This window comes from Helicoverpa armigera, chromosome 12 (assembly GCF_030705265.1).
Source record: "Helicoverpa armigera isolate CAAS_96S chromosome 12, ASM3070526v1, whole genome shotgun sequence".
Taxonomy (NCBI): domain Eukaryota; kingdom Metazoa; phylum Arthropoda; class Insecta; order Lepidoptera; family Noctuidae; genus Helicoverpa; species Helicoverpa armigera.
The window spans coordinates 7,949,970-7,976,354 of record NC_087131.1 but is presented as its reverse complement, the minus strand read 5'-3'; the positions used below and the strand labels follow the sequence as shown (position 1 = coordinate 7,976,354).

Genomic DNA, 26,385 nt, shown 5'->3' with positions numbered 1-26,385 from the left:
AAACAGCCATTTAAGCGGGCTTTAAGGATTATATACATATTTACCTCTCGGGGGCACTTCATACAAATTCTGTAAGGGCCATAAAGGTGTTTAAGGAGTATTTATGCCGTAATGAAGACCGTGGCTATTATTACAAAATAAGGTTGTAAATCTGATGGAAGCGTACACGTGGGAGATATCGTTCACTCCAGCCGAGGAAGCCCTGATTGCGTCTACGCTTGATTTATTCCTGCACTCAATTTATTTCTCGGCGCGAGTTACTTAGGACCAGCGTCTGCACTCAGGAGTGTTTGCTCTAGAGAAGTATTTATTATCCTGTTTTAAATTGAGAACTTATATCCCTCTTAGAACACGAACTTTCTGTGTAATTTCCTTGATGGGCTTGTGGTGTTTACGAATTTGCGCCATCATTTCCTGTTCGTCCTATGTCAACGAGATATGGGATAAAAATGAATTGGTATTTTTTTTAGCTTCTTGTTTGACATAGGCATGTTTCATTACGTTATGAGTTAATTATACCTTGTTTCGTAAACTGTCACGAGAAGTAACGTTGTGTGAATTTAATCTAAAACATGAACATAATCTAGGAACAAATCTTGGACGAGCAACGAGTTCAATAAATTTTATATTATGCCATCGAAGTTTGCAAGTATTTGTTGAAAACTCTTCGCAATGCATGTAAATACTCGTAATGTGGAGTCTCGATATTGGAATTCTGCGCCTGCTATCTGAATTTATTGGCGCAAAGCCGTTACCTTGCAAAGCGTATAAGTTCATAGGAACGCGTTCTATTAGAATATGCTCTTCGTATTTGAGAAGGGTGACAAATTTACTTCTATTGAAAGCCGATAATGGTACACTTTTGATCCGGTTCCTGATTTACGACACGAAAAACACTTGGAACAAACACACTTCCTTTTAGTGAGGGATCACTGCATCCTATTGAAGTTTGTGTAAACAAGCAGGAGTCGTTTCCAAGCATTTGTAAGAGTGTTGAATGGAAGTAAAAACAGTTACGACTGTACAGAAAAGGAAATTGTCATCATTTCCCACAATCCTTGTCGGAGCGTTTCCTCGACTACAAAAAGAAAACCCCTCCAAGGAATAGTTCTTTATGCAGCGAGTTCAAAGAACTCCCTTCAATTGAGTGCTACTCAGACCTTATGAAGTGTAAGAAAGCTGCACACTGTTTCTCAGTACATGCTTTTTATTTTTAATTGAATGTTTGTTCCAAAGGCAGCCTTAAATGTGTTGAATGTAATTTAGGTTTTGAGCTAAGCAATTTCGTCAGAATTCCGAGAGCTCAAAAAGGTTAAAAGCCCTGAAAGACAGCTTTGATACTTTGTATTTAAAAATGTGTAAAAAGGTTTGTGTCGTTGGGTTCATGTAAGTAAAGGCTCTTGTGCGGTACATAAACATTTGAATACATGCAGACAAATAAATATTTCAATGCGGAGTAGGGGCGAAGTGTAAGTCATTCATCGCCTGAGAGTGTCATTTAAATGTGATTCATGAAAATGTACTCGGTCGTCGCGTATTCACAGCTAGAGATGTTACACACGTTACTGTCGAAACACGTATTCTGTACGGTTACTCTTAGAAATGTTTTACTCTTTTAGACTCCGTATATCTTGTGAAACTAGTCGTGAGGTATTTTCATGTTGAAGTAAATGTAAATACTGACTATATTAAAAACTTTAGGACAGTAAAACCTAACTAACACACGAAAACAATTAACAAAAGTACATTTAAGCTTAACAATCTACTTATCAAAAACTTTGGTCGTAAATTCCACTAGTTAAACGAAGACTTAAGTTCCTCGTAAACTTAGCAAGAGTAGCTTGAAGGAGTCCATATTTTTTATGTTAATAGAATTTATTACAGTATACAGTAGCTGAAGTGTGTTCTCTTCGTAACCGAACACGGTGCACGTATTTTTACATAAAGTTTGCGGTAACCCAACGCCGGTGTGTCAGGCCCCTAACTCCACAAATATGTATGCGAAGCTTCAGCTCTCTAAAAGCTTTTGTCCAACACGCACGGTTATTTTCTTGAGATGTTCACATTCGCTTACAATGCATATTTTATTTGGGTAAACATGTAGCTACTTGGAAATTTACTGTCTGCAGTAACACTAGATTACTTTAAAGCAACGTATTTTTGTGGCACTAAATTTCGCTTTAAACAACTATGGGTACCTACGCGGATATAATAAAAGTTTGAGAGTGAACTTGTTCTAAATGTGTTTTTGAAAAAAACTGGGCTTAAATTAAAGTCTAGGTATATTTTAACGTAACAATAAGGACGAAAAAAAGGTTTGTTTATGTCATTTAGTGTAAAATCACACTTTTACTCTGTACCACATTTACTTTCCAATTTTTTGCATGTAATAAAATTGGCTAACCTAACGACCGAAAAAATTAAAATATAAGTACTTCCCTAAAAATATATTTTCCGATAATTTTCTCTGGAAAAATTGGAGCAAATCTAAAGATAGCTGGATTTTAATTTAGATAAAAGATTTTAATCAGGAGACGTTGGCAAAAACGGTTCAGTCAGATATAATATTCTGAGCGAGAGTTTAGTTACGGAAAACTTGATGTTTATCCACTACAAATTTTATTAAAACCACATTTTTATTAAAGTTTCTAGTCAAAAATTTCGGCTGGGTTAAAATTAATTTGGTTAAAAATTTTATTTTGAATAAATATTTTTTTTCACTAATTATTATTCATAAGATCCAGGTAGACGATCAGGGAATATTTCAGTTAGTTGAAAATATTTACTAGTCAACTAATTTTGATTTCAGGGTGAGGATGTTAATGAATTTTAATAAGAAATTTTGAATGAAGTTTAAATTAATGATGTAGCTTGTGGCTTGATTCTTATTAATAGAATTTATTCTCACAGTATAACGCTCTCGATTTACTAAAAGCCTCGATATAACTTGCTCTAGTATCATTATTTATCAAACTATTGCCTTGCTAAGTTCGGCAGGCGTAATTTCATGTCCCATGCAAAAATGTGATACTCTTCGTTACATTTTCTTCTCCCAAGGGCAACTATGATCGAGAGGCTATATTATAATTTTTCAAGCGACTTAAGGGAATTCATACATCATTTACCATTGTAAATATTTTAAAATGTATGTACTTACAGCGTACTATGTAGTACACAAGCTATTCACACATTAAATGCTCTGATATAGTTATGTAGTCTACTAATATATAGGTGGAAAAAATGGTTTAGAAACTTAATTAAAACGCATTAAGCTGTCAACTCAATAAACACGAAAACCTGCATTCATACGCAAACATTTTTGAATTTGAACTTTATCATCCGTGAATGATGAAAGCAATTACCACACGTTGCCAATTCGGTAATCACAAACGACATACATTCGGCTGTGGACCGTTTAATTGGAGGCGTTAATAGAATAGACAAAGAGAAATGTTCAGCGAATTATGAATTTATGAAATCACTTTTGATGTATTGTGAATCCAAACTCACTTGATTGTGACGCCTGATAATTTTGTTGAAGCAATTTCACTTTTAGACACGTCAGTCAAAGGAATTTGTAGGTACCTACGTATTATCCTGTGGTTATACCTATAGTTAACTTTCAAGGTGGAAACTAATGACTTATAACATTGATTCATAGTATGAGTCTTGAGTTGTTGAACTGTTTATAAGAGATAAAAATGCAGTTTAGTCAGTCGGTAATAGGGAGTTTTTGTTTAACTTCGGATCAGTAGACGTTTTGTACTGGGCGTATAAACAGTGCTTTAAGGTAAATGTGTTAGACTACTTATTAAGTGTTTTTGTGTAACTAAGTCTCTTATTTGTGATCGAAAACTTCAACCAAATATTAATTCATACAAGTTAAGTCCAAAGCTACATCAAAGCAACATTTTCCATTATTCTCGTCTGTGCCTCATTCTATCTCGTTATGTTTTAATGAGTCTTTTTGCGTTTCAAGATAATTAAGATAAGTTGAAATTAATTGAATAATTGTGTTGCCATTAGACGATTTGGGGAGCCACGTTTTCGCTCATTAGTATCCCCACAAATTATTGAAGAGTATTCACGTCACGTAATAATTATTCGGGTCGACACTGAATGCCAGAGTCCCGTAATGAAAAGGTTCTTAAGTTATAAAGGGAAAGTTGGCAAGACATCGTGTCACGTCACAGCTTTTTAATGTATTACCTTCTTTTTCTTGGTCGACCTAATTTTAAATTCGAGAAGGTATATTAAGAGTTTGTGGGGCATTTTAAACAAACCATGGTGGGTTCTTAAAGCTTTGTGTGCTGTCTTGAATGTTTACCTGTTGCTCATGATACTCCGCAACATCATTTTCTTGTCGCTGTTACTGAATAGCTCTGAAATAACATTTCCTTTAGACTTAATTAGTTTCTAGCAACTGCAAGTATTTTTCAATAAAATAGAAAGATATATAACAAAATATAAAACTAGATACACGAGTACCTATATAATCGGTTTGTATTGGGATCGAAAGAATGTTCAACTTACATATGTAAAATTTGAATTTTATACCTACTTTGGTTTTCATATTTCTTCATTAAACATAGATACACTTTATCTAACCTCTTGTTATAGCTATTGCCCAGAGAAATGTATGTTGTAATGTGATCTAGGTTTCTAGACTATTCCATGGCATCCCTTGGGCGTCGTAAGAACTGACTGTGTACTAATAACATAGTGGAGTTAGCAATCTAATGTAAATTGCAATATTCCGTTTCCCAACTTATCTACATGATATGAAATATTGGAAATATGGATTCTTTATTTGTCCCAAAAAAACATGTTTCATAGTATTAAAAGTGTTCCAAGTATTTACGTTTAACTGATCCGTATAGTTTTATTTTAGAAGAGGTAAAGTATAAAACAGATGGTATTGAATTTTGTAGCCAGAACTCTCCGAACCGTTTGATACCGATATTTTATTGAATTTTCTTTTTAATATTTATAAAATTGAAGTTCATTTTTGTAAAAGCAAATTATTTGCTTAATTTCCTCGACCGCTCCTTTGTTAATGCCTGAATGGTTTAATATTGGCGTCTGACCTCCGCAACCCCTAGGGAAATCTGGTAGACACTCCCTGTATGATGTTCCACGTACATCAAGTTAAATTTGCATAGCTTGTCGTCAAATCATTTGCGGTGCACGAGCCATGTGCCGAACCAAGTGAAGTGCAAACGCAAAGAAATGCTTTCGAGAAATACTCAAGAGAAAACGAATAAGCTGTCTGATACGTGTGATGTATGAGTGCACAGGAAAACACGTAAAGTTTAAATATCCTCACATTATTCTCAGATCGGAATGAAAAATAGCGCGTCATGTTTGCACAATCGAAAAACGATTCACAGAAAATAAAAGCGGAGTTCCCCTTTAAGATTTTCCGAGTTGAATCCATGTTTAAATTCTAGATAGCGGGCTGACTGCTATTTCTAGGTAAATCGACACAGTCGATGTGTCCTCGATTTGTTGGAAACATCGATTTTCATCTCGCTCCAGTTTGTCCATTGTATAAACATATTTCTGACGTGTGGGGGCCGTGATAGCGAGTATTCGTTCGCTCTCACTGTATCTATTTCAAGTTGTAAATTTTTCATGTAGCTTGGTATTTTTATTCTTATATTTTGAGGTACGTTTAAAACTTCAACAGACTTTAGAACTAGAAAAAGTATTTGTAAATACAGTTAAAAATTAAATACCCGCCTAAATATTCAGCTGCGTCACCTGTGTACTTAGTATCACCCTACGTAATTACAAAGAGTTAAATCTGACGTACAATATTTTAACCATGTTTTTCAAATATCGAACAAAAACACTCCCAAACAACAACTCTTTGGTTAATTGAATTTGGCAAACAGTCTCACTTCCATATTTTTATCAGCATGGAGTTATCGAAGTGACGCAAACAGTCCCAGGCGAAGTCGCGCCATGAATTCGAAGTAGCCCACCGACTATTAATATTATTCAAAGATATTATTTTAGCAAGTAAATTGAATGTAATACTTAATCTTATTTCGAGTAGATTTATGATGTTCTTCAATTAATACTTTAATGTAAAACTTTCTTTGTCTCGTTTTTTTTTTTGAAAATGTCCAATGATGTACCTAATATTGCGTTTCAAAACAAATGATAATAGAAACTAAGATTAGTATAAAAAAGTTAAATATAAAAAAATGCAATTTGTATTATTCTTTAATTTTTGATTTCGATGTATTTTTTTACTGTCTACTAATGACAAATTGAACATTAATCAATTTTTTTATTTTCTATTTTGTTCTTGTCAGAAATAAAGTAGACCATATTCAAAGATTCCTTTTGCATTGGTGAATTTGATTGGGTAAACTAATTGCAACAACACTTGAATTTGCATTTCGACTGCACTGCGCCATTGCATCTGGTTTCTGGCTGCATCAAAGGCTTAAAAGTGACCAATTATATTTGTTTTTAGCTGTGCTTTGATTAGTCTTTGATTTATCTTATTCCTATTTGGACACTATAGTCATAATCTCATCAATCATGTTCATACAATCTATAACTAAGCCATGCCATATTCACATGGCTAGCCTTTCCTCCTTGGCTGCTATTGAAATTTGTGTAAGGATACTTTAGGATTCCTCAGAGAAATCGAAATAAAATGTTTATTTCCCTTTCTTTCTCTAAGAGTATTGCTATAAAGTTATAATGGTAGTTAGATTTTTCGACAGTGAATGGGGATAATTTTAATGTGCTAGAATCAATAATATAGGGTAAACTCGTTAGAGTTGGCCATAGTTTTATCTAGACATAATAAAAAAAAGAAAAAGTGTTGTTACAATCAGTCTTTTATTCTTATCATAATTAACAGTTATTAGTCTTGTAAAAATCAACGACAAATATTTTTTTATAATTCAAAAACATATTAAAAAACAATTTCTAAAAAAAAATAGAATTGGCCATCTCTCCCGGGGTATCAGGGTAAGTTGGCCATAGCTATACGGGATAGATGACCAGTACTTGACTTCCCTTTTCCCTTTCCCTTGTCCTGAAATTCGGCTCCTTTAGCTTCTTTTTTCTTATTCTGTCCACATTTGGAGCACATATCATCAAACTCGGTACAGTTTTCATGATGACCTGTCACAAATAAGACACTGGAGCCAATCTTCCACAAGACGAGTCTTATAATAATTTTCTCCGCATCCAGCGCAGTTATCTGCTTCGTTTTATTTATCTTCTTCGTCAGATGTATCACACAATACTGGTTCACTGAGATCAGGACTGCTTTCGCTAATACGCCTTACAGCTTTCCGTTTTCTATTCTTATCGTTCTTTTCGTATCCGTCTTCTTATCTTTGGGTTTAACCATATTTTTTTTTGTGAATCTTCACTCCAACAACCACGAGCGGCTATGGCTTTTCTCTCATAATTATTTGGCATAAGTAACAAAACACAAAACGCATTAATATCACTTCACATAACAAGAATAATATGGCCATCTCAACCTGAATTTATGTGGTCATCTCTCCTCTTTGTGCGGGTGAGATGGCCATATCAAATTATTGATTTAATTAAACATTAGCAGGCGCCATTTTGAGGTTAGAATAGACGTTAACATTTGATAAACATAATAAACTAAGCAAACATTTAAAAAATGCAATAAAAAGTAGTACTACATGTTGATATATGACCACACTATACAATTTTTGCAATACCCTGTAAAATAAAAGTTGATTTACTTACTTTTTAACATAAATACGCGCAGCAGCATCGTCGCACTGAGTTCCCGAACGTTTCTTGCGGTCTACTGACAGCATTGTAGAGCCATCTAGCTATGCATGCCAAAAATAATTCGATTGGCCATCTCTCCCGTATGGCCATCTCTAACGAGTTTACCCTAACACATTACTTTTATATGTTTTTTGAAAAACTTAGTAATAAGCGTTCTTTATTTATTATTTTTTTTAACATATGTAGTTGTCAAAATATTAAAGTATGTTGTACATTTATTTTGGTGAAAACCCACAGTATTAAATACACCAATGCGATAACCTATTCTCCTTAAACACAATCAGTCATCTTACCTAAATATACCAACAAACATAGCTAGGAAGCCTTGATCAGTCTAGAACAAGGAATGATTTGCACACGATATGTTATGCTGCGTACTCAAGTGGGAACACTAGGCCATAGGTTGTCAAGAAAATGATGGATGAGACAATACAGAACCCGTATTTGTCGGTGAAGAAATGTCTGGGAGATTGGTGTTCCGTATAAAACAATCTGTCTTGTTCATAGGATTTGATGGGTACATTTTTACTGAAATTTTCTTGGAAAATCAAATATGTGGATTCCAGATTTGTGTTCAGATTTGAGACTTTTGTTTGATCCTTTTGGTGAGTTGGGGAACTTTATTTGTGGTTTAACTTATCATTTCTGCACTTATCTGATTTTCACTAGCATCGGAGTAGCGTGTTGATATAAGGAATTCCCCTTATGCACTTAGTGTAGGTACCTCCTACGATAATACAGTGGCCAAAATAATTGCATGTTTCTAATCTTTGGCTATTTAAACAAAAGCTTGAATACAACAGAGCCCGAGTTAATTAAAATTGCAATTCAAAAGCCTTATTTAATAACGAAAACGACTCAACAAATCACAGCAATGAAACACATTTATCCAGGATTGTATATAATATCTTCAGCGCATTTCAGATTCGGACCAGAGCGGTCGTCACAAGGGTCTCGGCGGACCATGCCGGGTGAAATATAGACCAATAAATTACTATATTATCGCGCGCTGTCGATTTTGTACCCGTACTTCCTAGACACTTCGTTATGTACGACGGGAATTGAGTTAGAAACAGTATGTAGGTACTAACGTTCTTGCGTCTGCTTTAAATTAGTTGAAAGTTGTTGATTTATCTGGTCTTTTGATTTATTAATGCGGTGTTCTAGGATTTAGGCCGAATATACGGCCAAAAATATTACAAATGAAAAAAATGGATGACAGACATTGTCTAGGGTAATTCATCCAAATTACAATTAAATTCGTTTAAGGAGTGTGGTTTGGTTGATTGGATGATGAACAAAATTCAAGGGAGTATAACTTGCTCTAAGAATTTAAAATAGATAACGTAGCGAAAATAATGTAAATTCTATACTGTTGTTGGTTGTTACGTAGACAAGGTGAGTTACTGCAGAATAAATCATAAATTATAATGGTGAGATTTCACTAAAATTGTCCGCGAACCCACTACTAGGATGTGTTCGCGTAGGTACAAATGTTGCATTTTCGTGCATATGTTTTAAATACTTTATACGCGCCCATTTTGTAAATGTTTGCTAGATCGAGTCTCGGTGCCGTGAAATCTCTCCTTAACAAAAATAGATTAATTGAGTTAAAGTTACTGCTTATCTCTGTTATTGTATTGACGTGTTTTGGAAAGGTCTTCGGTTCAATGAGCTGAACAATATCTTGGAATTGAACTGTACTTAATGCATAATTTATTTATTTTTATAGGTGCCAATGATCTAGAAGTAAATAAAATAAAACTTTATGAATGAGCTTTTGAATTAAAAATACACATTTTTTAGTTGTATTTTGGGTTGTTGTTTTGTAATGTCTAGGGCGATGGTAAATTTTTCTTTAGTTATAACCAGCCGTACTAGTCACATAAAAACAGTTCGAGATAAATTAGGAGTCTGCAAGATTTTTAGAGATTCAATTAAAAATACCCATTAATATCCAGTTTCACCAGCAATCGTTGGTTTTTAACCCTTTTTAACCCCCGACGCAAAAACGACGGGGTGTTATAAGTTTGACGTGTCTGTGTGTGTGTGTGTGTGTGTGTGTGTGTGTGTGTGTGTATGTGGCATCGTAGCTCCCAAACGGATGATCCGATTGTAATGCGGTTTTTTTTGTTTAAAAGGTATGTCAGTCGGGAGTGTTCTTAGTTATATTTGGTGGAAATCGGTTCAGGTCTTCAAGGTCATCAGCTCGTTTGCTAGATGTGATAGGAATGTTACACGCTCAGTTTACTTGCAAGTATATGTGGGATCTGAAATTTGAAACACTAATGTCTTTTGGAACCACTGAGCTGGTCTGCTGTTAGGGCACGAAGGTAGGAGACGTAACCCTGAACTGGCTTTTAGTAAACCCATCGAGTTTGGGCTCGTTGAATTTGTCTTGACGAGTTCTCTTCATGTTTCTGATTGACGAGAACCTGATGCTGGAAATGGGACGTGGCGGATGAAACCCTGAAATGCCGGAATGAAACGGATAAACCGATTTATATTTTTGCTGAAAATCTACAATGTCCAAAGGTTAATCTTTATTGTTTCTCAATCTGTGCAATTCTCCCAGAGCCAGTTTGTCATGAGGATTGTTAAACAGCTTCCTTTGGCCGAGATCGCATATAGCGACCCCATCATATGATAAAATAAATTAAATGAAAGAAGGAAAAATTAAGGAGCTCCTTTAAAAAGCATGAAATAAAATTAAATTATAAATTTAAAAAAACCCCCGACCCAAAAAAAGTACGCTATAATTATGACAAAAGGTTAAAACGCTAAACCCTATAAAAGCAAAAATAACTTTTAACACTACGTAAACTAAATTTTGACGTGTCGGGGGACCGCTTTTTACCTTCATAAATACTTACATAAATCAAATGATACCTACCTAATTACAACATTCGTTTAAAAAAAAACACGTATCTAAAGTAATGAATTAGAGCGGTCCCCCGACACGACAAAATTTAGTTTACGTAGTGTTAAAAGTTATTTTTTACTTTTTATAGGGTTTAGCGTTTTTAACCTTTTGTCATAATTATAGCGTACTTTTTTTGGGTCGGGGGTTTTTTTTAATTTATAATTTAATTTTTATTACTATACATTTGTGACGCAATTTTAAAGCTAGAACTTATTGACCGATTCCTAATGGCACCCGCTGCTACAGAATTCTAGTGGCACCGCAGAGCTCGTGCGAGCGTTCACTGCTCGATTCCATTGGTCACCGCCGTTGCTCTGCTGACCACAAACAGCCATGGACGTGGACATTGGTTATAAATCACGGCTTTTGTCTTTTACGTATTTTAACGTGGACTTGAAAAGTTGAATTTAAATAAAAATTGTATATTTCTTTATTGTTGTTTTTCAATTCCAGAGAAGAAAGATAGATCTGTTACCCACAATGATCACGTTATGTACCTATTATTATATAACTATTTAGTACATAGTTAAGTGGTGTTGTATAGGACACATAGGTACCTATTACCTATATACGATTTTATTGTTTATTGTACTTAATAGTCTGCTTATTAGTTACCATATCTGACCTTTTGTTTAATCATTCGTAGATAGGGTAATGAGACTACTGTGATTGTTTGTCTAATCCTCAGTTCTTTACCTCTTTATTATGAACATGTAGGTATGTACTGTGAGTAACAAACATCATGTCGATGAGACAGTTCTCTGATAACTTGTCGTAACCTCTACAGTAATTGTAATAACTATCTTCATTATGATACCGCAACAAAACTTTAGGCTTGTTAGTTTGTACATTGAAAGTGAAAAAACTTCAATTTAAATCTGTACCTTTGTGTTTTTTTTTGACTTTCAAATGCTTTTATTATGCACTAGCTTCTGCCAGCGACTTCGTCCGCGTTAGATTCGGACTTTGTGCAAAAAGAGGACGAAATAATAAGCAGCCTATCCAATTATCTAAATCTAGGTATGCGTACCTACTACTACTTCACCTAACACTGCTTTTTTCAGTAACGTCCGTCCATCAGCCGTCTCAGTTTTTTAGTTGCAATGCGATTCTATCCGCCTATAAGTTTCAAATAAATTACAATTATGTGTTGGCCGTGTTATTTAGAAACTATATAGGTATTTCTTTGTCGAATCTTCAGGAGAAGCAGCTTTCTAATGTTGTGTGTGATTTCATTGTGATTTGTCCACTTTATTGCGGGTGCAACCGCGGTCTCGAAGAGTATTAAAATATACCTATCAATCTAGAGCATAATATATAAAAACAAACCTTAGTACGGCTTCAGAGTCGTTGCAATTAAGGTGTTTTGGTAAACTGAATAAATATTCAGTTTTCAGTGGTCGTGTTTTAACGGTACGTCTTCTATGCAAAATTTTGTTTATTTTGTGATTTTATTTGGAGTAAATACTTTTTGTATTTTGTATCAAATGCTCTGTTATTGTTTTGTTTCGCATCGTCTTTTTTGTTTGTAGTAAAAACTCTAGTGATATTCTTTGATTACTCTGTAACCAATCTTGAATCATAAGTACTTTCTTCTAAATCTAGTATTCCGTTTTTATATGTTATTCCCTGTGAATATACAAAGATGATTACTATTAATGAGTTTATATACCTTCTACTTGTAAACTGAACATGACATTGCAAATACGTCAGTTGTTGTTTTGCTTCCATAATCTTTAACTTATTGTTTTTATGAAGTTTGTTTTAGTACCTAACGTGATGAGTGTGAGACATTTCACTAGTTAATGATTAAAATAATGATTCAATGTATTAGGTTATATTTAGGAGAAAACGTTTGCGTTTCTTAGCTCTTGGCTAGTTTTTTGCCACATTTACGGGCTGGTGCCAAGTAAATGTAGCATGTGTGGTGTGTTATGTGGTGTGGGGTTATTTCATTTTCTTCCAATTGCATGAATTTTCTAACAATTCGAGAGGTGTTTAGTATTGCGGCTTTTTGTAGAAGGATGTATGTGGAGTCTTTTAGGTCTATTATTTTCAGGCTATGGTGAAGGTGGTTGGGTATAACACCCGTAGTGGAGACGACTATGGGAACTACGTAAACTTTATCTTGTCTTAGGTTATATTATTATTGTATTTATATTGATTTTTAGCTCAATTTTTATCAAAGTTTTTATATTATAATTCTTCTCAAGATTGGTTATCTTTAGTAATTTACTACCTGATTTGTTGGAGTTCAATATTTATTTTGTAGTATCTGTTAAAAATGCCTTTTAAGCCTAGAAACGCTATCCGTTCAGTTTCGCTCAATCCATTCATCACAAAAGAGTATCTAGTTTTATTTTTACTACGTGAAGGACGCTAATTACCTAAATGAAAATAATGAATGGTCTATTTTAATAATAGATATGTTCCCATGCATTGTTACATTCCTTAAATTAAAACAAATCATTTTACAATGTCTTGTTATAACGGATATCTTAAATAGTAAATTAAACTATCAGCGATGTTTAATAGTTCTCATTTTGAGTAGTCACAGATCAATCGTGGCAACTGTGTCAGTTGGAGTGTTAGCATAGTGATCATTAACCTTTTTTTTATTATCTTTTCAGATGAAGTTCTACATTTTGGCGTTTGTCCTGGCAGTTGCTGATGCCGGTTTAATTTTTGGTGACACAAACTGTGTGATCATTCACAATGTGAACTTCGAAAAAGAAATCCTCAAAAGTGATGTTCAGAGTCCATACCAACTTGCTATCGATCATGATACCAATACTTTGTTCTTCAGCTACACTGCGAGGACTGACGAAATGTTCAAAATTGCTTACCTGAGTCTGAAGACTGGTGATTTTGGTATCGTTTCTGGTATCCACGGGGGCTTTGCAACCGCAATAGATAGAATGAGTCACGTTATTTATATGGGAGGTGATGATGGCATATATAGATTTGATTACGATAACAAGGATGCCACTAATCTGCATATCAACGAAAACTCAAACATATGGCAAATGTTCTACAAAAATGCTCTGTATTTCACTACATACCCCGAAGAGAAGGCATACGTTTACAAATCAAAGAAACTCTACGAAATTGCTGATTTACTGAACGTCAAAGTGATGCTGATTGCTGTGAATAGACAGGACAATTTGGTGTATACTAATTCTTCTGGAGTGTTTTTGTATAGCAAAACTGATGGAAGCACTATCCAGCTTAACAATGGAGTTGCCAATGGAATCACAGCTGATATTGAAGGTAACTTATACTTCTCAACTGCGAGCGCTATCTATTCAATCGATGACAAAACAAATGCTGTTGAAAGATTAGCTCGACTGGAAAATACTTACGGCATGGCTATAGATAACGCTGGAAACATTATTTATGCAACGGAAGATAGTATAATCAGACTCAAACCTTCCAGGAAAGTGTGTATTGATGATAAATTGTTTTCGAAAAGTGTAGATGAAGTATCCGCCAGCTTTCACACTTAGAAACAATTAATTTGTAATGAAATCTTTGTTATAACTTTTGTTTATTCCTTTGTTAGCTTCATACATGCAATTTATTATAATGTAACTAAATAACTTTAAATATTGAAACGTCAAAAGTGAGTTAGCACTATTAATGTTTTGCCTACTTTAAGAGAACTTGACTAAAATGCTTGTTTCTAATATTAAGACATCAATTCCTAACGAATGTACAAAATTATAAGACTCGTCTGTAAAATAAATTTTGTTACAAAAAGGTACGTATTTTATTAATGTTTTTTACTGCCTGCACATCCTATAATTTGTTAATTGTTTGCTATGAAGCTTAGTAAACAAATTCGTTAAAATAATACCCGCATAGTTATAACCATTCCCAATAATTCTATTCAAAGTCAGTAATGTAATGAACTTCCAAGAATATTCTTTATACAAACAAATTAGCAGATTGTTATTTTCTTGGAAACAAACACTGATACCATTTCAAATGTAATACACTTAACAGACAATCTTATAAAAACAACATAATACAATCATCAATTTGCAAAATTCAACGTAATGGATTAATAAATGAAAAAAAAATGCAAGCTTTCAGCGCATTACCTTTCAGCCTGTCATAAAGCTGAATAAAACCTTTTTACGAATTCGGTAGTTCACTTAGCGAAAGAGAATATAACATACAGATAATAAAACTACATTTCGTATTAGTGTGGTGGTAGCATTGTTCATTGTTAATCTTGTGTTGCCAGTTACTGTGTTATGTAATTAAACCGTCGAGGATGGTGGAATGATATACTGGTTGTTCCTTCACGCTTACATATGTTACTGTAACTTGTATGGCATTAAATGGAGATTAATATAATAGTGTTGTTAAAGATGATGTTAGGTTATTTATCCTTCCTACAAGTTTACTGTAATGATTCTGGATTATGGATAAATGGTATGTTTGAATGTATGATAGTGGATAGAAATTAGTTTTTAAGAAAATAATCCTTATTAGCATATCTTAAGTCATAATATGCTTCTCTTCAAAGTGCAGTCAGAAGTATCATTCGAAAGCGTTACCGCGGCCCTAGAAGACAAAAGGCTCTCGAATGAACAAAGGTAATTTCCCACAAAAAAGGTCATAGACCCCTCGACAGGGAATAAATAAAGAAACATCTATAAACCATAGTTACTAATCATTGTATTCAAGACTGGATTATGAATGTAAATAAAAGATCCATGACTACATAAGTACTTTAATACAAACTTATCTAATACATATTCTTTCAAAAGAGTGACACAAGTCTAAAATACCCAGACTCACATACGACCTTATTCACCTGGATAATATTGCTATTTTTCCTCATAGCTGGTGTCTTAATAAACAGGGTTCCGATCGTAAGACGCAGTAAGGAGCACAGGTAAGATATTGCGCCATATTTCAACGGCCACGCCACATGCTATTCATAGCTTGGGGTTTATAAGGAAAGTGCCTATTCTGATGAATTTGCAGTTACCTATCTATGAATAGGTTGAGAATCGTTTTATTAGGAACCTGATTTTACTCCACGGGTGATGCGTTTGGGTATGTATATATTCATGTATGTGAAGCAAACTTAACTAGATTGTTTTGTCTGAATGATATTAGGACTGGCGACTGCCACGACATAAATGTGCTCACACAATTTGTAACGTTACATAATTCAGTGTAAAAAATCTTAATAATTTGTTACAACAATCTTTCAACTGAAATACTCCTCAAAATTAAGGTACCTATTTGCAAACGAAACCGTGAAATACAACATTGAGTAAGTATTAACTGCAAACAAACATCCGTGCGACGTCAAAATTAACTCGAAAGGCCATAAAATATGCATAAATTCGATCCTGTGTAATTTTAACATGCGGCTTCGTTACATAAATGAACTTGAGAGTGGAATAAATTATGCGACGAAGGCAGGTTTGCTTTGTAATTCATTTGGTGGTTCGTTAGCTATTTTAACTGATTTAAAAAGGAAAACCTCGAGAGAGAGACATTTGATGTTTTTCTTTGATTGAAATTACGAAAACGAAGGAGCATTTCTTTTTAATGTGTTTTTTTTTGCTGGGCGTCTAATGACACACGTTGAAAAGATGGAAAATGAAAATGTTTTAATAAAATAAATTAGATGTGAATCCGAGATGCTGGCTGTAATTGGAAAATAAACTTTTGAAGTTTTCTTTCACAAAAAAATCGTGTTTATTTTTTATAAATCTTTTGGATTGATTTGTTATGGCTTACAAATAATATCTTATTTTTCGTCTTACTGAACGCGATTGAAGGTTAATTGATTTAATGATCAATGGAATCAATTCATTAACGCCTACTATAACTTAATAATTGTGACTGACTTAACTTATTGCTAAGAAAATATTACATAGACTTACTTATGTAGTACATAATGAGAAATATAAAAGCCAATATTTTTGCAAACCTTATCAGTTTGACTTAACATCATTGACCGAAAATAATTCCATTGCTTAAAAAAACTACAGCTACAAAGATATAGTTATTTCTCCTTAAAACCGTATAAAAGTAGCATTCATTGTTAGTTTTATGAAGCTGAACCAACAAAAGAGAACTAAGTCATCCATTTCTGGGGGAATCGTTTACCCCGCCAATGTCTGTAACTTGTAATTGAATTCAACAAAGAAGATAGAAAAAAAAGTAAACTCCGTACGTGATACGAATTCAGGATTCAGGCTATCACGCTATCAACACTTGTTTTGTGAGTCAATGAGACTGAACCAATCACGGAGTAAGTAAAGATAAGCAGAGGTGCTATAGAAAGGTAGGTCAGACGCCTTCTTCTAGGTCAAATTCGTACGGTGGGCATGATCAAAACGGTCAGTTACGAGTGAATTAACGTTGGCGTGATTGAACCAATCACGGAGTAAGTAAAGATGAGCAGAGATGTGATGTAATGAATAAACGTAATGAAGGTAGGTCAGGCGCCCAATTCTAGGTCAAATTCGTATGCATGACCAAAATGGTCAGTTACAAGTGAACTAACGAGGCGTTCGGGTTCTTTGAGACATGAAACAATGATTGGGTCAAAAGCAAGCGTATAAGGACGAAGACAGTAACGTTCCTCGTCCCCCACTCACCCTTATTTTGGCGCGCTTTTTTCTTAGGAGAATTTCCATTATGGCACCTCCGCAAGTCATTTTGTTCTTCATGGAATGAACCAATACTGTTGTATGCCTGCAATATCAGATTTAAAGAATAAATTTCTTTTGGCAATAACGAGTAATTGTTTATGTTTATTTATTACTCCATTGAGGCTGTACGATCTCATTACTTTGGTATATTTATGTCCTCTCGATATTTGTATACGAAAACAACTTTATTAAATGAACATGCATGAATGGAAATAGCATGGTTATGTCGACGACCTTTTATTGGTCAAAATTTATTTTATGAACCCAAATAAAATAACCATTTACCGAGTAGGTACCATAGAATAAATAACAACACTTGCACAATAACTAAAAACTGAAAGTTCAGTAGCAAATGTATAACAAAAAATACGAATTTAATTAAATAACAACCGTCTTTGTTGACCCACATTCTTCACAAGGTAAATATTTTTTGAGGCTTCCGTATAATTTATCACTCCATCGGAAGTTGTTGACCAAAATCCTGTCCCCTCAAGTTTCTTGTGTGTATAGATTGATGCACTTGTAAATAAAGCCCTTGGTTATGACGGATATCCCGTATTTACAAATGTCACTCGGCCCTTGTCATATCGGGACCCTTATCGACCTCGGGCCGGCGATGAGAAAGGTTGGAAAAATACAATATTTATCGATAACATTTCCCTTTGAAACGATTGTAAGATTTGTGGAGTTCGTATCTATCCGATTATTGATTTGTGGATTTCGTTGTTTATCGATTATATAAAGTTCATACATGATATTCTTAGTCTGCTTGCTTAAATCATCACATTGTAAAAACGACTAATGAAAGGTCGTTTCTTCGCACGGGATAAAGCACTGTCATTATGAGTACCTACCTATGACCCAAACCTCGTTAAAACTAATTCATTACCAAGAAGAACAATACTAGAAACATTCCAACAATGTTATATTAGTCATGTATTACAAAATTAAAACCTTTTTGTTGAATAATCTAAATAATCAACACTACACAAAGCATACCTACCTACCTCAATATAAGCGGGTACGAGAAATTAATTTGCTCTCACCAAAACAGCTGTGAGGTCCCGTGATATTAAATTTGTAGAATTTGTACTTAAATAATATAATATGCGCCAGGCGATAAGGAGATTTAAGCGATAATATTATATACAAATACGCCTACAATGCCAAGTTTCGAGAAGGTTTACTCTTGACTTCGATTGCAATTACATTATGAAAATCAGCTTATATAGAGAATCTGTACATAATATATTTACCTATACGAGCACTAAGTACCTACCGTCTATATAGTTTGAGGATATGGATCTCAACTGTGAAGAAGTCAAAAGAAGAGAAGAAGTTTTATGTTTCCTTTATTAAAAAAAAATAAATACTAAACTACTAAGTCAACGTATGTCTAAGCCCATCATTATATCAATACTACGCCTAGGTTTAAACATGTAACAGATATAAGTAGGTACACAAAAATAAACCGAAAATATATTACGATTAAACAAGGGCGTTCAACGAAAAACACGAGGAACGTAATCATAGCGGTTTTGTTTAACAACCAAATAAATCATTCATTGGAACGTGAAGGCAAATATTAGGATCATGGGCGACGTTAGCAATGTCGCTTCAGCCCTATTAAAATAAAATAAAACCTTTCTACCAAAAATAATATTTATTTCTCAGGTTTAAAAAAAATCTTCTTCAGTGAACATTGTATTTGCGACATAGCTTATTCTTATAGAATTTTATGAGCTTTATTAAAGGTGAAATTTGTTCAAAGTCAGACAATGTCGAAGAAAATCACCAATAACGGTTGCTACAATTTAATAGGCACTTACTGTTACAGGTCGTTTATATTTCAAGATCTAATAAAATAACCATCATTCACCTGTCTAGGGTTAATAATAGTACAATCCTACTTTGCCAAAAATATCTGAATTTACGAGACAAAAGCTTTCAGATAAATCTACATGAATCCAATATACAGTCGATCGCGCTTCGCCACTCCATCACGGCTCATGTAATATTGGCAAATTGAAGAATTGCAACTTCCCCGATAAGTAAAAAATAAAATAAGGAAAGACTTGCATCCCTCTTTAAGGCCGTCCGACGCTTGCCAGCCACTTGTCGAAAGCTTTATGAATAATTCTTTTATATCTCTCCTACCGCCTTTTTCGCGAACTTAACATGAAATTTTCATATTCACATTGTAGTTACCAATTTGCATTTGAACCGCTCATCTCATGTTCTACTTATATTTATTCAGAAAATGCCATGAAAGGTAAAGCTAATGATGTTCTTTAAAAGTCTCACAAAATATAAATAAAACCGAGGTATAGACCTAAAATATATCAAAGTAAAGATCCAGTATCATTTCAGCTAATAATGTATTTTCAGTGTTATGAAAGTTTTTGATTATATTTAGCTTAAAATTTAATATCACTAAATAGGTGTTAAAATGCTATTATGATACTTATTAGCTCCAGTTACGGGCTGTTAATATAATCTAATGCGTTCATTCAATATTTAAAACCATTAAATTTTATTACTGTAATCATATTTTATAGTTTATAATTAAAAGTTTAATGCGTTAGGTATATAGTTGCAATAAATTATTATTAAAATATGCTTAGACTTAACTACTACTGAACGCATATCTCTCTAGCTACAGATTTAAGCTGAACAAGCCATATAACCTAAGTTGGCGACCAGAATTTATAGTCTAGTGCATAAATCACTAAAACAAATTGTATGTGCCTAGAATAACAATTTCGCATATCACTTACTCTTTATTTCATTTGCTAACGAATGGCGCTTTACGGCACATAAACTCTGCTTTGAGGCTGTAATATCTTCTAGTGATAACAAGGCTTGCTGTTTTATACGACACGAGCCAATTTTCTTGACCTCCCTACCCCTTCCCTGCCCAACTAATAACTTCTATAAGAAGGGTAAATTAACTACACATCGTGGGTCTCACACCACTGGTTGCGTTATAAAGACTATTGGAACGCTCTCCATGCTAGAGCAGCTTTTGTGTCGGAAACTTGAGTAGTAACAAATCTTTTATTTTCTTTTGTCGCTTAATGCCGTGTACGACAATATCTCATCTTATGTAGGAGGGAAAACTTATCTATTCTACCCTTTGTATATTTAAAGAGGGTATGTTTTTTGTGTTGTGTGATTTTAAGTTGTTTTTTTGTTTCGTCATGGAGAGCTGAATGAGAGATAATTTGGTTGAATATGTCATGTGCGTTACAATGGAATAGAATTTGTTGGCATTCATTATTCTAAGCTTTGTGACCCGCCCGTGTTCGTAGCCGTCACTGACAGAGGTGTTACACTTGCGTGGGATTCAAAAATGCTAAAATACTTTTGCTCTTTTCCATTTTTTGACAATGTTGGTTTTGTTCAAAAATAGCACAGGTTTTGTTCACGTATGAAATTAGTTTTTTAACGCTTCAGTTTAGTCCCTTTCGGTTAGTAAAACTACAAATGTTGCTAGTATAGGTTACGTCAATATTTTTCGCCGTGTCTCTGAGATAAAACTCCTCAATTTTACATGCACTTTTCAGGCCATTTTCCCAACGATTTAATAATAACACATAATGGTCCATCAAGTAAAGGGATGGCAGTTTTAACATAACATTTTTAACGTCTCTCTGAGCACAGTCGAGTTTAATTAGTGTGCTTTTCGCCCCAACTCTTACGGAAATGCTGTCCCAACTAAATGTACGTTGACAAAAAGAGGATAAAAAACTGCGCTGAAAATTACAATAGGTGTGCAACCTCGGCGCTTTTTCATTACATAAAACGAGTTTTCATGTTGTCAAAAAGCAATTGTTAGTGTTGTTTCGTGTAAGTTTGTTTTTGTTGCTTTATGTTTGTTTAGTAAAGCTGCATTTGTTTATACCCGTTTTGATACAGAGGTAGGTAACGTATATAGATTCCATGATTTTTTAACCTACCGTCAAAACAAATCGCGGAATTGTTATATAGAAAATGGGACGTTTTCGGTTTACCAATTCAATACTCAAAAGTAATTTTAAGTCAATATAATAAATTAAGTATTAAAAAAACCGGCCAAGTGCGAGTCGGAATCGCACACGAAGGTTTCCGTACCATTATTTAGAAAATGAGCAAAAAAATTACGTTTGTTGTATGGGAATGTCATTGGGGGGCCCAAAGTATTTATTGTAATCTAGTTTTCAGTATTTGTTGTTATAGCGGCAACAGAAATACATCATCTGTGAAAATTTCAACTATCACGGTTCTTGAGATACAGCCTGGTGACAGACGGATGGACAGACGGCCAGAGGAGCCAAAACGGAACTCAAAAGATTAAACAAATTAAAGAATATTATTCATTTTCTGTCTCAGCGGCTGTGAGAAACTACTTACTCTGGGCTAGGCCTAAAGATATTTATCTAGGCCCTAAAAACTCATTCTAGTGTTATAATTATTTTGTCTAAGCGTTGCTTAAGTGGATATAAAATTTATTATCCTTATCTTTAGGCTTAGTTTACGACTGGATCTGGAACACTAAAACACTAATTCTCTTGTTTCTTTGCTTACGTAGACAGCTACAAAGTTTATTTAGTGTATTCTATGTTCTTTTCTTTAGTTAACAAACCAAGAATAACGGCCTGCTAGTAGCATGTAGAAAAATTTAATTGCATTCCTGAAAAATATACGATACGTATAGGGTACTCTAATATCAAAGCTAGAATCTTCCTGAGTATCATTAATTTCTCAAAGCATTTAAAGCAGACCAAAACCGACAGACTTAAATCCATTTTACAGAAAGGTCGGAGTGGTTTTCTTTTTAAATAAAAACCCATGGCTAAAATCACTTTAAGCCTTTGAATGCCTTTGTTCTTAAAAAACACAAACCCCTAGGATTGTTGATAAAGTGGTTTTTACCCGGCCGCACGGCGTTGTCGTCCCATCAACGCAAAAGCCTTGCAAATCGCCTTTGGGCTGGCTATGGAACGGGATCTAATGAAAATGCCCATTTATTCCGATGTCCGACTTAATGGAAGGATATCGGCCGAGCCTGATTGACGATTCAAACAATTCTAAAACGGCTGTTCATTGTAGAGTGAATATTCCGAGTCGATTTAGGGAGACGGGTTCGTAAGTTAAACGGTTTGAAGAATAAAATACAGATATTCAGACATACACTTCGGATGGAGATGGCGAGACAAGATTGACGTATAGACTCCGGATCGCTAACTCGAGATTTAGTTGGAAGGGTGTTTGAAGTGCAGTTTTATCTTATTAAAGCGTAGCGATTTATTTAATGGACTGAAATATGTAGTAACGGGTTATTTGTACTTAATGATTATTTATAGACTTTTACCGTCGTACCACAAAAACTTTTCAACGTCTGTTGAACACTTGTCGAAAAATATCACACACTGAAATAAGGTCCGTTTTGCAGCCACACTTAAAGACAAGCATTCAACAGATGTTTAAGTTTTTGTAGTAGGTAAGGCTGTTAGCAACTAATTTTACAAATAACAAATTAGTTCAATAGTCCTTGAAGACAGACAATACAGCGAAACTTCAAAATCCGTTTTACTATTCAAGAACGGTACTTCTAAGTTTCCTCTCCAAAATTCTATTGTGATGTAATTGCTCAGCAACAAGATGGCAAGGCCTGTACTAGGTCAAAACATGGGCTAACTGTTAACTTGTTTATTTCGTAGTTGGTCTAGTATAAACTTCACTTGAAACTAAATGGGATTAGGTCTTCTGCCTGGCGCGGTCTTGCAAGATCCGTTTACATATATTGATCAACATTGACATGGCTGTGGTTATGTAAAAAATCTTCTAATATACGAAATACAAAACGATTTAATAGTCTTCTTAAAAATCATCTTTAACGATAATACTTCCTAATTTTCGGTTTTACAGCTAACTAGCCACGTAGTGATATCATACAGATTTTCGTAGAAGCGCGTCGCAAGACCAAGCGTGAGACATTATTTCGAGCGGCAAAAATCTGTACCTACGCCATCTTTTGTACCTAAAACTCAACTAACTATGAGGTATTTTAGATCCTCCTCAATTCCATTGATCCGCGTAATCCGGCCAATGTCGCACTCACAGATTAAGTACGTACTTAAATATTAATTAAATCAACATTAAGCTAATCTCAGAATGACATACTATTATGCTTAATTTAATCTGAGAAATGAAATACCTGTAACTGTTCAGTCCACGGAGTAAGGAAAGTTGAGCGGAGATGGCATAATGCAGGTAGGTCAGGCGCTTTCTTCTAGTTCATATTCGTACGATGAGCATGATCAAAACGATCAGTTACGAGTGAACTAATGAGACTTTCGGGTTCTTTGAGGCATCTGTCAATGATTTTTGGTATTACAAAAAATGTTCGGTTCCAAAGAAGGCGTATAACGGCGAAAACAGTAACTTTTTTTCTCCATGGTTCACTCCAATTGGCATCACATTCGTGGGTTGGAAATATCACGTTTGACATGGCAATGTGTAATTGTGATGGCTGTTACTTACGCTGAAAGGTTCAGGATGTCACTTTAGCAAAGCTGATAATATAATTAATTCACGCTTCAGTATTTATTCAATTAGAGATTGCAGTACTTAATGTTGGTTTGGGGTGAGAGAAATCTGGATTACGGTTTTAAGTTAATAAGTTATTACATTCATGTTACTTAGAAGGTATTTACAATGGAATATATTTTATGAATGGCATGTAAATATTTATTTTGGCACTTTTATTCCGAGCACAAACGGACATAATAAATTCCTTCTTTTTTCGACCTTAGCCCACTAGCAACTTTATACATTTGGAAGTTTATATTTATATTTTTTTACAAATAAAAGTAACAAAAGACGGTTTTTCGCAAGTTTCGGGCCACAGCTTGCAAAACATACAGTGGACCACAAGTTCTTCAATACTCAAAATAAAAACTATTTCTCTTTTCAATAAGACTCCGAATCACGTTTCGCCCGATTCTTGGATTACGTGAATGAAATACTATATGTTCTAAATGAAGTAAAAAAATGTTTCTTTAAACCTAATAGAATTACTCGGGAATAAAATATTGCCTTCCCTTGATATTTAATGGACTGTAAACTTCTAAAGCCTTTTCTTTCTTGATTAATGGAGTTCTGAGACGATTGGCAAACTACTCGTAATTAATTGAACAATAAACAGAACTCGTATGTAGTTTATCATTAGTCTAGTAGTTTATGTCTGTTTTCTCTATTACTGGTTATCTAATATACGATTTCTGGAAAGCTGAGCGTCTTACACTCCATATGATAAAAGTCTTTACTACTTAGGCTTGCAATTTGAGAATCTTAGTCATATTGATCATGTACTTTTTTTTTAAATTTACCTATAAAATAAAATGCCCTCATACATTTGAAAGAAGCGTAATGAGCTAAGTACTCAAAAAAACCCTAGGTAACACATAATTGAATACTAGACTATTCAGTGTCTTTATGTTTTTTATCATCTTTAAAATTGCTTCAAATATAAGTGTATTTTCAATGTTTTTTCTTGTTAACAAACCCAAGTTTGGGTGGAGCAAACATTTTTAAATAAATTCATGAGTTTTTCTCTCATGTTGGTTGCTTGAGATGGAGGGTGCGCTCACTAAGAATTTAACTGCTTTCAATTTATTTTCGGAGAGAAGAATGCCTTGAAACGTACTGAATAACCAAGTGGGGCTCTCCAGACATTTGAAACTATTTTATGTAAGCAAAAAAGTATATTTTGTTGAATGCAAAACTTTTTCATCCTTCTTTTGTTCACTTTATTTTTAGTGATCTATAATTAGGTAGGTACTTATTTCATGAATCAGTTTTTATTTGTATGGCATCTCGCAGTTCAGCCAAGGAGGCCGTGTACTACTTAACCGGACTTTTTCTGTTGATGCCTAGAATTTAAGGCCTTCAGCCAGGAGCAAAAAATTTATGGATCAACCAGCTTACGCACGCGGCTCCGTCCGCGTGGTGTGTTAATAAAAAAAAAGAAGTAAAAGTATGTGTTAATCCAGGGTATCACCAATCTACATACCAAAATAACACGAAATCGGTCCAGCTTTTACAGCGTGAAAGAATAACAAACATACATCCATACACTCTCACAAACTTTCACAAAATAATGTTATATTATAGTATGAAGTTCTCTGTGGTATATTATAGTAAGAAGACGACCTCTGTGGCGCAATGGTCACCAAGCCGGACTGCCGAATCTGAGGTCCCGGGTTCGATTACCGGTTCGGTCGACATTTGTGTGATGAGCATGCTTGTTGGTCGTGGTCTGGGTGTTACAATATGTATTTATAAATATGTATATGTGTAGCTATATGTAGTTTATCAGTTGTGTTAGCACCCATAACACAAGTTAATTAATAACTTACCATGGGGCTAACCAACCGTGTGTGAAAGGGTGTCCTGACATTATTATTATTATGAAGTAGGATAATTCGGTATTCAAATTATTTGTTCGCATAACAACATCATTAAATCTATTAACCAATCAGAATACAAGATTCCCCGCCAGTAATCCGATAGTGACGTTGAAGTATAGCTTGCATCGATCACAGTGTTCGGAAACCATTACGTCTAACATGACACCCGCTGTCACGCTGCCCAATACTCGCACAAGTTAATCACGTATTCCTGATATTATGATAATGTAGTTTAAACTTATGGTATAATCAAATTATGGACTTTATAAACTTTACTTTTGATATGATTTATTTCCTTGGAGATGTTTGCGTTCGCTTCAGAAAACAACGGATTCGAGTCATTATCCTCATCCTTCGAGCCTTTACCCAAACTATGTTGGGGTCGGCTTCCAGTCTAACCGGATTCAGCTGAGTACCAGTGATTTACAAGAAGCGACTGCCTGAAGAACAACGGATTCGAGTAAAACACGCAAATAAAGAACAATTTTTTTTTCGGAAGACAAATACATATATCTATCTA

At 34.3% G+C, this 26,385-nt stretch overlaps 1 non-coding gene across 1 annotated transcript; it reads left to right on the top strand.

Annotated features, from left to right (window-relative positions):
• Window positions 1–12,012: 12,012 nt before the first annotated feature.
• LOC110383997 (uncharacterized) lies at window positions 12,013–14,486 on the top strand. Its single transcript, XR_010277034.1, has 2 exons — window positions 12,013–12,139; window positions 13,357–14,486. It is a non-coding gene; the product is annotated as an uncharacterized LOC110383997 (transcript).
• The last annotated feature ends 11,899 nt before the right edge of the window (window positions 14,487–26,385 follow it).